This window comes from Elaeis guineensis, chromosome 12 (genome assembly GCF_000442705.2).
Source record: "Elaeis guineensis isolate ETL-2024a chromosome 12, EG11, whole genome shotgun sequence".
Lineage (NCBI taxonomy): Eukaryota > Viridiplantae > Streptophyta > Magnoliopsida > Arecales > Arecaceae > Elaeis > Elaeis guineensis.
Window position 1 is genome coordinate 5814637 of NC_026004.2, and position 13123 is coordinate 5827759.

Here is a 13123-nt window from a genome sequence, read left to right on the forward strand (position 1 = left end):
ATCAAAAATATATTTAAAATAATTAATTCATATTCAAATTAGAATTCGATTTTACATCTCTGAGATCAATTAGAATAAATCTTATTATTCAATAGGGCTGCATCCAATCAATCCAAAGTTTAAATAAAAATAATTGAATCATATTCATGCATCCCTGAGATCAATTAGAATAAGCCATGTTATTCAATAGGACTACATCCAATTAATCCAAAGCCAATCTAATTGAATCTAATTTAATTAGATCTAATCCAATCTTCATTACTCGATCAAATTGAGTCAATTAATAATCATATTATTATTTAATTATTTTTCTAATTTACTAACCATTAGTAAATATTTATTGCAATATTTACATAAGATTAATCATCAATCAAATTGATAATTAAATTCTTTAACAATTTATAATCATTGATCAATCATTTGATCAGACAGATTCTTCTATGTGTATGATCCCATAGGTTCGAACTTAAGTCGGTAGTATAAGAATAATTTCTGTACTAATCGATATAACCATCTAGCAATGGGATCCGACATCCAGATAAACCGAATGTATGCCCAGCAATACTCTAGAACCATTGTGGATATAGTTATTGTATAATTCATCCCTTTGACATTCGATGCTCAAAGATGATTTTGGGTTAAACTGTCAATCCAAGATGAGTGATCCACGTTGTGTCTCAACTTCAAAAATTCTGTGACTCCTCATCATGATTACTTTAGTCAAAGTTTTGCTAAATTGAAATATAATGATGCATCATCTCCAATTTTACTTGAAGCGGTCAATCCCATCTTGACTCGCATTCAGACTTCACAAATACTTGACTATACCCAGAAACCTTCCATCATCGAATTAGAAATTCGGATAGTCCGACACCAAAGCATAGTGAGTTGCTTGCAAATTATCGAGACAGCCTCAGGTTCGAGAGATATATATATCCATATCCCATCAGAGTAATCTTTGACAGCAGAGTGCTCTGAAAGTGATCACGTTCAGTGAAGTGTACTCCTACATATCATCCGTATGCTATATCTGCATCACCATACGTCTTGATTAAGATTATAACCAACTAATATGGCATACAACGATCTATACTCGATATAATTATCATCCTTGTGATAATTGTACCATTTGATTGTGAGCAGGATTTAAGAACTATTTGATAAATCTTTCTTTATCATTTTAAAAGTAGTTCTAAAGACTTCATCATAATATATAAGTTATATTTTAGAAGATATATTTCTTATGATGAATCTGTCAGATAATATTTATCATTTTATAATTCATATATTTGTATGGAATACAATCATCTATAATCTAGATACTTGGCTTTAAAATATATTTCTCAATAACTCCCACTTGAACTAAAGTAAATCAGATCGGTATCAAATATCCATCTTTCATTTTAAATCATTGAACTCTTTAGATCCAATTGCTCTCATCAATGGGTCGGTCAAGTTCTTCTTTTGATCGATCTTCCTAAGATCGGCTTTATTTCGATCTTATCAAAAAAGTTGATTGCAATGCAAAAAATATTTGATTCACAAATGGAGCATCAATTCTTCAGCTTGAGTTATGGCTTCAGTATTGCTGTCAATACAACAAAATTAGACCATCAATGAAGGATGTCTCTCTAAGCTCACTAATGAACTTTCATAATCAAACAACTTCTTTACCAGCATCAAATGTCGTAAAAAATTCCGTATCGTAAATAAAATTTGCTACTGACTATTGCATGAAATCTTTCCAGCATGTTGCTCTCCTTCTAGGATAAAAATATAATCTGACACAATTTTGTCATTTCGATCTAACTAAAAATTGAAACCAATATTTCATAGATTTCAAGTCAGACTCTCCATAAAAGAGTCATTGGTCCTTAGTATTTCATAAATTAAGGATGGTTCTTATAACCTTCCAAACTTTTATGGAGAACAGAGATGACAACCAAGCTTTTACTCTCTATAATGTAGGGGTGTCATTCTCGATTTAAAAAATTTCATCTCAAATAATACAAAGAATAATTTTACAGAATTAATAGTACATTTGTACATACAGGATTCTGTTTTGTTCACAATGAAACTATACATGCAAAACGTATATTCCAACTTCGAGAAGTTTGATTCAATCTGAATGGATTTGAGGATTGCCACAAGAAAAAATTTTCATCATAGTCAACACTATAATTTTGATAAAATCTTTTGGCAATCAGACAGAATTAATAGATCTACACATTTTCGTATGCACCTTTTATCCATCTAAAATCCACTCACACTTTATGAGTCTTATCCCTTCAGATGAATTAATGAATGTCCATACATCATTGATCTTCATTGACTTCATTTCAAATTTAGTGGCTCTAAGCCACTTCTCAAAGTTAGATCCCTGTATTGCATCCGTATGGAAGATCAAATCTCCATCTTGAACCTAAAAACTAAAATATTTGCTCGACTGATACGATACTCTACTATATCTACTCAGTGATGCCTTTACATCAGGCTCTGAATTTGATCTAATCAACTCCGATTCTGTTGGTTTGTGTCAGAGTTGGTTCGTCTACCTATCAAGCTTCATCAAGATTGCTCTTAACGGTATTAGTTTCTTCACCAAAAAATTTTTTTCCAAAAAAAATACCTTAAGATTCATAAACATCTTATGTCCATCAAAAAAAATATATATATATTTAAAATAATATTATCAGACCAAGATCCAAGCTAGTCAGTTAGTGAATATTTCACATAAATTCGACATCCCAAACCTAAAGTAAGAGAGTATCAAATTACCCAAATCCATATCTCATATGGAGTTTTGGTGATCGATTTGCTTGGAACATTAAAGAGCATATATCAAGTAGTCTCTAAAACATAACCTTAGGCAGACCAGCAAACTCCATAGTGGACCAGACCATACCTAACAAGGTTCAATTCTTCTTTTCAAATATCTTTTTAAATAGTGATGTCCCAGGAGAGGTCCATTAAAAGAGAATCTAATTTTTTCAAAGACATATCAAAATTTACTGTCAAGGTATTCACTTCATCAGTCAAATCGATGAATTCTAATACTCTTTGTATTTCATTTCTTTACCTTATTATAAAATCATTTGAACATTTCAATCGACTTGGATTTATGCTTTATAAGCAAGATGCACCCATGTCAAGATAGATCGTTAAAGATTTTAATGCAGTAGTAAAGCTCTCTTCTGGCACTTAAGTTTATGAGTGCAAATACATCAATATATATCAAATTCAGAATATCATTGACTCATTCACCCTTTTCAATAAAAGATGAATAAGTCAACTATACCAAAAGCAGACTTCAATTATTTTGTCTAATCTAGGATGCTAGTTAGATATGTACCTTACATTAACAGACTATGGTAATAAATTTATGTCATTTTCAATTATCCATTTAATATTGTAGTATCATTCACAATGATATCACAATAATCATTCTTATTGACACTATCAATAAGATTGGACAATCGTGATAATAACTTAAAATGACATCTTTAGGATTGAAAACAAGTTCGATGATTCCTAATATTAAGACTGGAACAAACTTTCATGTCTTGCATTCAGGAGTCTCTTGCTATTTTCAAATCTTATACTATTTTGAAGTCTTTTGCAACTATTTACAAATATGACTTATACTATCGATATCCTATACCTCGATAGTAGGATTACCAATAGAGAAACTTTAAAAAATTATCATGTAACTATCTTGACTAGCAACCATTTACTGATTTCTCTTTTAAGCCTATTTAGGTCAGCCTGAGATTTTTTGATCAATTTGCTCAAAAATTATATTCAACTTCTAATATTAGCTATCAAAGTTAGATCTGATAATATTTTCACTATCTAGCAATAAAGAGAGCGATTATTTTTCAGCTATTTCTGAAAAGAGAACAATTGACCTATTAGTATATGAATTATTTTAAGTCTAAAGATTTGGACTTTAGTCTAAAGGTTCTTTCACTATTTTATACAAATTGATAGCTTCAACTTCTAATTAAAAAAATTACTTTAATTTTTTAGCGAATGCTAGAATCCACACAGATTGCATTTAGGTCCGAGTGTAACTCGGCCAATCCTAGTGCATCCATGGATAGCTTCATAACCAATTATTTCTTCAAATAATTTTTAGCAAACAAATTTTGCCCCAGGCATCCCTTCAGTAGGCGTGTGGTGCCTCCACTGAAAATTTTGGTTAGGTCCAACCATTAACATGACAATATCAAGGGCATCCAACAAAATGGATGTCCAGATCCAAGTGTGGCTCGGCCAACCTAAGCATTGATCTGAATGTATAATAAGATGGTCATATAATGGATGATAATTTTAATACGTAATAGACACCAGGCGTATGGCACCTCCAATATCTATTTAGAATATTGGACTCATTATTACACACCTTAATGAAAAGCTATGATCTAGTTCTCTCCATAACTAACTCATTTTATGGATCTAATAATTTAAAAGATTTAGTTAATATATTTTAGAGAACATCAGTCGATCTACAAGTCATAATCCTCTCACTGACTTCATTAAGTCTTGAAAAAGACTAGTAACTAGTGGGTCCAACCGGCATGTCGTAGATCTTCCCACTGACTTTATCAAGTCATGAGAAGGATTAGAGATAAGTCGGTCCAGAGCATCTAAATCAGACATACTAATTAATCTTAACAACATGGGTCAACTCGAGTCATCTAACGACCTAATCATCCTAATGACTCGGGCTCAATCTTTGAGCCTCATTCCAGATCCATTTAGTTTGATCAAAGATATGGACTCGATCAATTTCTACTATTTTTTTTTTTGGAGTATCCTTAATCTAATCTAAATCAACTATTGGTTAGATTGGATCAACTACTCTTTTTAGTCCATTAAGTCTTTGATTCTAACCTTAGATCTAACCCAATTAAAAAGATCTGATTTGAGCTAATTCATATCCCATATTTTATGCAATATTATTAGGTCTTTAATTATGATTCTAGATCTAAAATATATTTCTTAATTCTTAATTAAGTATAGCATCAACATTGGTTAATGTTATGAAATAATTTTTTATGTAAACTTTTTACATTAAATCATAAAATTTTTTAGATCAAATCTAAATTTTTATGATTTTTAATCAAAATAATTTTGATTAATCAAGATTAGATAAAACAAGTTTCTTCGCAACTTGTATCACATACAACAACACCTAGGATTTCAAGATCTAGGATTTTGCAAGAAAAAAAAAATTTTTTTTTACTTTCTTCTTCATGAGACCTCATAGTGGCACCCCTACATGCCATAAAGAGTACCCCATTGAATAGAAAGAGAGAGTCATGTAATCTTACTTGCTCCTATAATCGAACGGTCTAGTGATTATCCAATTCGAGTACTTTACTACTCAGAACATCTAATCTAATTCATATATCATATATGCAAAAATGTAGACTAAATCTAAATTGTATTAGAACTGATTTCATATTAGATCATATCTAAAATCAGATCATAACATATCTTATGCATTACTAAATCTAGATTTTAACTCTACATGCATTTATGTTTATGTCATAATAAACCTTCATTCTGATACCATTTGAAGGGAAGTATGATGGGTGATGTGCATGCATTTTCAAAATTTTACAGTAGAATATATATAGATTAAATAATTTAATCTATAATGTATACATAGATCAAATCTAAATCATCATATAAGATCTATAATATAAACTAATATGTATGTATACACATCTGAAATCTAAAATTCAGCAAGTACAGAACAATCTAATTTATATTTAGATCATATCTAAATATTAATTGAATTCAAAACTTTATACCTTAGTGCAGATAGCAGATCATCACATCCAAAATTCATAGTGGATGATTTTTCATGATGCTTGGCCGTCGCATATGCATCCGACCTCTATGGATATCCACATGAAGTTCTTGTGCTGATCGATCTCTCCGAAAGTGCTAGCTCGTAAGGACACCATCCTTTGCTGATCTAAGAGAAACATGATAAAATTAAAGAATAAGGAGACTCTCTCCTTTTTCTTTCTGAATCCATGCATCTGATCTCTACAATAGAGATCAAAAGAAGAACCATTTCTTCTCAATTTTCACACATAAGAGAGAACCTTTCTCTCTTCCTTTCATGCTTTTAAGAAAAACTTTTTTTCTCTAGTTTTTCATGATAAAAATCAGATATAATCTGATTTCTCATGCTAAAATTTATATGAAATCTTGAGATCTAAAAAAATTCAAGAGAAGAACCGTTCTTCTCTCTTCTTCTCTCTTTTTCTTCTTGATCTAGAACTCTAGAAAGCCCCAAAGATCCAACCAGATTTTTTTGAAATTTTTTCTCTAAATTTTTATGTTAAAAATTAAATCTAATTAAATTTTTATTTTTTTTTAAAAAAAATCTGAAAGAAGAACTCCTTCTTCAAGGCTGCGTATAAGAAAGAAAATCCATCTTCTTTCTTGATCAAGAACTTCAAGAAGCCCCACATGCCCAACCAAATTTTTTTAATATTTTTTTTTCAAATTTTTATTTTAAAATCAGATCTAATCTAATTTTTATCTTAAAAAAAAATAAAAAAAAAATTATAAAAAAAAATCCCTTCTTCTTCAAGGCTGTGTACAAGAAAGAAGACCCTTCTTCTTTCTTGATCTAAAAATTTAAAAAGCTCCAAATGTTCAATAAGATTTTTTTGATATTTTTTTTTAAATTTTTATATTAAAAATTAGATCTAATTAAATTTTTATTTTAGATAAAAATAAAAAAAATCTGAAAGAAGAACTCTTTCTTCTTCAAGGCTGCGCGCAAGAAAGAAGACCCATCTCTTTCCTTGATCTTTCTCTCCTTGAAAAAAAAAATTCTCTAATTTTTTGCTATATAACCAGCAGAGAAGCCTCTTTTTGATGCTTAAAAACCAACAAAAAATTTTTACAAAATTCTTTTAAGAAGGGAGGAGAAGAGGAGAGATGCATATGGGGTTGTGGGGCATCCAAAAATGGATGCCCCCTCCCTTTTTTTTCTTTTTGGCGACAACAAGGGGAGGGACGTACCTTCTTTTCTCATAGAAGAAAGAAGAGGGCGGGGCATCCTTTGGAGCATGGAGAGTTCTCACGATAAAAAGAGTAGGGTGTGAGGAATTAATTATCACATGGGGCGGCTTGGTTTAGGTTTAGTCTTATTCTAAATAGGATTCAAGATCTTGATCAAATTCTAACTAATTCTTAGATCCAATCTTAACTAACTGAAGAATTAGTTATAATGAACTAACTAATTAGGTCCTAGCTCAATTATAAAATCAATTAGACTCCAATCCAATTGAAAATTAGTTAGATTAAAATCTCATTGATCCAAAAATTAATTCTTGATGGATATCAGAGAAACTATTTGATAATAAAGTTTGATCCAATCAAACTTATTATCCAATAAGATTTGATTTAATTAAAAATATATTTAAAATAATTGGTACATATTCAAGTTAGAATTCGATTTTGCATCCCTGAGATCAATTGGAACAAGTCCTATTATTCAATAGGATTGTATCCAATCAACCTAAAGCCAAAATATAAATAATTAAATTATATTCATGCATCCCTAAGATCAATTGGAATAAGTCATGTTATTCAATAAGACTGCATCCAATTAATCCAAAGCCAATCTAATTGAATTCAATTCAATCAGATCTAATCCAATCCTTATTGCTCCATCAAATTGAGCCAATTAATAATCATATTATCAATTAATTGTTCCTCTAATTTACTAAATATTAATAAATATTTATTACAACCTTTACATAGAATTAATCATCAATCAAATTGATAATTAAACTCTTCAATGATTCATAATCATTGATCAGCTATTTAATCAGATAGGTACTTCTATGTGTGTGATCCCACAGGTTCGAACCTAAATCAGTAGCACCAGAATAATTTTTGTACTAATCGATGTAACTATCTAGTAATGGGACCCGACATCTAGATAGATCGAATGTATGCCTAGTAACACTCTAGAACCCATGTGGATATCATTACCGTATAATTCATCCCTTTGATACTCGATGCTCAAAGATGACTTTGGATTAAACTATCAACCCAAGATGAGTGGTCCATATTGTATCTCCACTTTAAAAATTCTGTGACTCCTCACTAAGAATACTTTGATCAAACTTTTACTGAATTGAAATATAATGATGCATCATCTTCAATTTTACTTAGAGCGATCAATCCCATCTTGACTCACATTCAGACATCACAAGTACTTGACTGTACCCAAAAATCTTCTGTCACTGAATTAAAAATTTGGATAGTCTGACACCAAAGCACAGTGAGTTGCTTGCAAGTCATCGAGGCAGTCTTAGGTCTGAGAGACACATATACCCATATCCCATCAGAGTAACTTTTGACAGTAGAGTACTTCGAAAGTGATCACGTTCAGTGAAATATACTCCTATATATCATCCGTATGTCCTACCCATGTCACCATACATCTTGGTTAAGAGGACAACCAACTAATATGGTATACAATGACCTATACTCGATACAATTATCATCCTTGTGATAATTGTATCATTTAATTGCGAGCAAGATTTAAAAATCATATAATAAATCTTTCTTTATCATTTTGAAAGTAGTTCTAAAGACTTCATCATAACATATAAGTTCTATTTTAGAAGATATATTCTTTATGATGAATCTGTCAAAAAATATTTATCATTTTATAATTCGTATACTTGTATGAAACACAATTATCTACAACCTAGATAATTGATTTTATGACACATTTTCCAACACGTTCTCTGGGGCCCTAGGGGATAACAAACCCACTAAGGCCATCCCAGGCACTCGGAGCCTGAGCAGTGGTGATCTCCAAGCCCCTGATTGGGGCATGACTCAGCCCCCAGTCAACAGTCTCCTTGTCAGTCAGGAGCCTACACAAGCCAAGTTCCCAATGATGATTGGCATTTTCAAGAATTGTATCGATGGATCAAGGCAATCCGTCCCCAAGAGCAGGTGCCATATGATGGGTTTGACTGTAGCCCACCTTTCAGCCCCCAGATCATGTAGGAATATTTGCCCCACCATTTCAAGATTTCTCAACTTGAGAGCTACAATGGAGCGATTGACCCCGTCGACCATCTGGAAAGCTTCAAGGCAATGATGCTCCTTCGGGGGCCACTGATGCCATCCTATGCCAGACTTTTCCCTCAACCTTGAAGGGAGCAGCCAGGCACTGATATTCTAGCTTGAAGCTGGCCTCGATCTACTCTTTCAAACAGCTAAGCCGATCTTCTGCCAAATATTTTGTTAGTAGTCGTTGATCGCAAAAATGGTTGGATTACCTCCACACCATCAAGCAAAAGGTGGGGGAGACCATCCGATTATTTGTCAGCCGCTTTAATGCGGCTACACTAGAGGTTAGGTCATTAACCAAAACTTATCCTTGGGGCTTTCCTAATTTATTGGTGAGGATGAAGAAATACACCCACTTGGAAAAGACCTTCACGGAGGATGAGACCCCCACCAATCTAGTATTAGGGGGAGGAAATAGGATGCCAAGCAAGGAACTATCGCCAGTGAAGGAGGAGGTGCTATGCCAATGTTCAAGATCGCCCTTCCACTGGCAGAAGAATGGGGCCCTGAAGAACAATCAGCCCAGAAGCCCCCAAAGGAGGGATCGACGAGCCCTATCACCTCTAAGAAAATACAACAACTACACCCCGTTAAATGCATCAAGGATTTAGGTGTTGATGGAAATCAGGAGTCAGCTCCCTAAGGTAAAGAAGCTACTGATGAATTCAGCTCAAAAGAATCTGAACAAGTATTGTTTATATCATCGAGATCACGGTCACGATATGGAGGACTGCATCCAACTCCTTGATGAGATCAAGAATCTCATTAGGTGTGGCTGCCTCGATCAATTCATCAGGCATTGAAGGGAATAGCCCAATGATTGACCAAGATTGCCCCAGCCAATGGAGCGACCTCCACGGGTAGGGCAGCAGGAGGATCGACCCCCAACTGATGTTATAAATGCCATCTCTGGGGGACAGAGTGGCGGTGGTGATGGTAGAGAAAGAGAGACAATGAAGAGATAGCAGACTGAGGACCTCATAATTTTTACCAAAAAGATGCTCGAGGGGTCCAATTTTCATACAATGATGCAGTGATTGTAATGCTTAATCTTGAAAATTATGATATTTGTCATATCCTAGTTGATCATAAAAGTTTCGTCGATGACTTGTTTTATGATGCTTTCATGAAATTGGGTTTGTCTGCTAATCAGCTGGGGAGAATAAACTCTCCGCTTGTTGGATTCATTGAAGCCACAATCCCAGTGGAACGGGTCATCACCTTGACAGTAAAGGCTGGTCGATACCCATGCCAATCCATCATCCTGATTGATTTTTTGTTTGTTCAAGAGCCTTCAGCATATAATGCAATTCTCGAACGATCGGGCCTCAACAAGTTATGAGCCATTGTGTCCATGCATTATCTAAAGGTAAAGTTTCTGATGGCAGAGCCATTGTGTCCACGTATTATCTAAAGGTAAAGTTTCTGATTGCAGAGGGAGACAGAGAGGTCCTTAAAGACCAAAACTTGATGCGTTACTGCTACAATATCACCATCCAAGGAGGCAAACTTGCTGAGTCCTACCCGATTGAAGGACTGGACACTCAAGATGAGTTAATTGAGGAGCATGGGACACTAGTCGAAGACCTCGTATCCATCCCCTTGGTGGACGAAAACATCAAGCACACCATCCAGATCGAATCCAGCCTCAACCAGATAATGAGATCTCAGTTAATCTCCTTTTTGCAGAAGAATATGGATGACTTTGCTAGGACGCCAGTGGATATGCCGGGCATTGATCCCTCCATGATGGTGCACCAACTTAATGTCGACCCACGGCATCATTCATTCAAGTAGAAGAAGCGTAATTTCACCCCCAAGAGGCAAAGGGCGATTGCTGAGGAAGTAGATAAACTGCTGCAAGCAGCTTCATCAAAAAAATGATCAATTTCGAGTGGATTGCAAACATGGTCCTGATGAAGAAGGCGAACGGGAAGCGATGTATTTGTATTAACTTTGTTAATCTAAACAAAGTCTGTCCGAAGGATAGCTATCTTTTGTCGAGAATCGATGATGCTGCATCGGGCCATGAGCTCTTCATCTTCATGGATGTCTTCTCTGATTATAATCAAATCTGGATGGCAACGGAGGATGAGGAGAAAATAGCTTTTACCACCGACAGAGGCCTTTTTTACTCTAGGATTATGCCCATTGGTCTAAAAAATATGAATGTCCTCCCTTCTGAGCGATTATCGATATGACCCTGGACTCACCTCAACCACTTAGAGGTGCAAATCATTTGAATCACCCGCACATGATCTGACAAAATCCCAATAGACTCTCAGAATATGGTATGACAGACATCCACAACTAACAATCTTAGTAGCGGATAGGCGGCAAGTGGCCTAGTCCAGCAGCTTGATACCCATGACCAACAATCTGAGTAGCAGACAGGCGGCAGGTGGCCTAGCTTGGCAATCTACAGATGAAAACCTAACAACCTCCAAGCTCTGGCTATAAGAGAATGCGAAAAAGGAGATCCCAAGGTATGCCATCACTCTACCTCACATGCTCCTTCTTTTGTTGAACGAGATACTGACTTGAGCATCAGAGTATCCCCTCCAGGGCCACCTTCGATCTAGATTTTTCTTACAGGTTTCATCTTAGAGGAATCGATCTCCATCGTTCACTCTAGCTCCTCAGGCATCGATCGATATCTCACATCAACAGTCATCAAAACAACTACAGCATCATCATGAGAAGTTTGAACTCTTTAAAGATCTTCATCATAAAAAAAAATAAGTTATCCTAGTCCCCGCTATCATTTGGAGGGGCCTTCTAAGGATTCTGCCCCCATAATCGATGCTCCTCCAAAAATTATGTTGATGACCCCCACCGTCAGTTGAGCGTATCTTCCTCGAGAGGTGGTCGAGATTCTTAGTCAGTAGGAGATTAAGCCAGATGGTCGCATAGATACTTTTCGAGATAGCCGTGATAGATGAAGGCATCTATCTCATCCTTCAGCTGGATGCACTCCTCGATGTCGTGATCATGCTCGTGGTAGAACTGACAGTACTTCTTTCGATTGCAGTTCCTCGGGGGTGCTCGCATTGGCGACAGTCATCAGAGGCAGCCCTCTCCCTTGATCTCCATTAATATCTACGCACTAAGAATAGAGAGAAGAGTTAGGAGTCATACCTATCATTGAAGTTATTCGGCCTTGGACTCCATCAGTAGGGTGGAGCTTCCCTATTGGTCGGGTGCCGATTAGGTCCTGCAGGAGCTCCATTCTTTTTTTATTTTTTCTTTTGATCTTTTTTCTCAAATTCACATTAGTTAGTAGCACTCTCTTCTGTGCAAACATACTTGTACATGCATTCGAGAAGCTTGAGAAAGGTCTGAGACAGTATTTTGTCTAGCGACCAAGCAAACTTGGAGCTTCTGAGGCCCCTCTTCATAATCGAGATAGCCATATCCTTATTGAGATCTTGAACTTCAAGTGTGGCAGTATTAAAATGCACCATAAAATCTTTGAGTTTTTCTCTCTCTTGTTGTTTGAGGAAGAAAAGGCTGTCGGACATTCGCGGAAATCTTCGACTAGTGTTGAAATAGGCCATGAACGACTGCTAAAACTGCTCAAAAGAGTGAATGCTTCGTGACTGGAGCCCGAAATATCAGATCCGAGCAGCTTTCTGAATTATAGTCGAAAAGCTAAGACATAAGAGGACGTCGGATGCCCCCTAAATCATCATAAGAGTCTTGTAGCTCTCCAGCTGGTCGACGGGATTGGTGAAGCCATCGTATGGCTCCATCTTCGGTATTTTGAAGTCAGTTCAGATGGGCTCATCCAAAATATGCTGAGAGAAAAGTGATGTCATGTGGATGCCGAGATAGTTGGAAGATCCTCAACCATCCAGCTGAAGCTGAGCGAGTCGATGGTCGATTTTTCTGAGCTTGTGCTCATAGTCATCGAGCCACTGTTGTTGTGAGACTCCAAGGATAGAATCCCCCGAAGAACTTGAAGATGAGAAGCTTGAAGGCGAACGGGGCCACT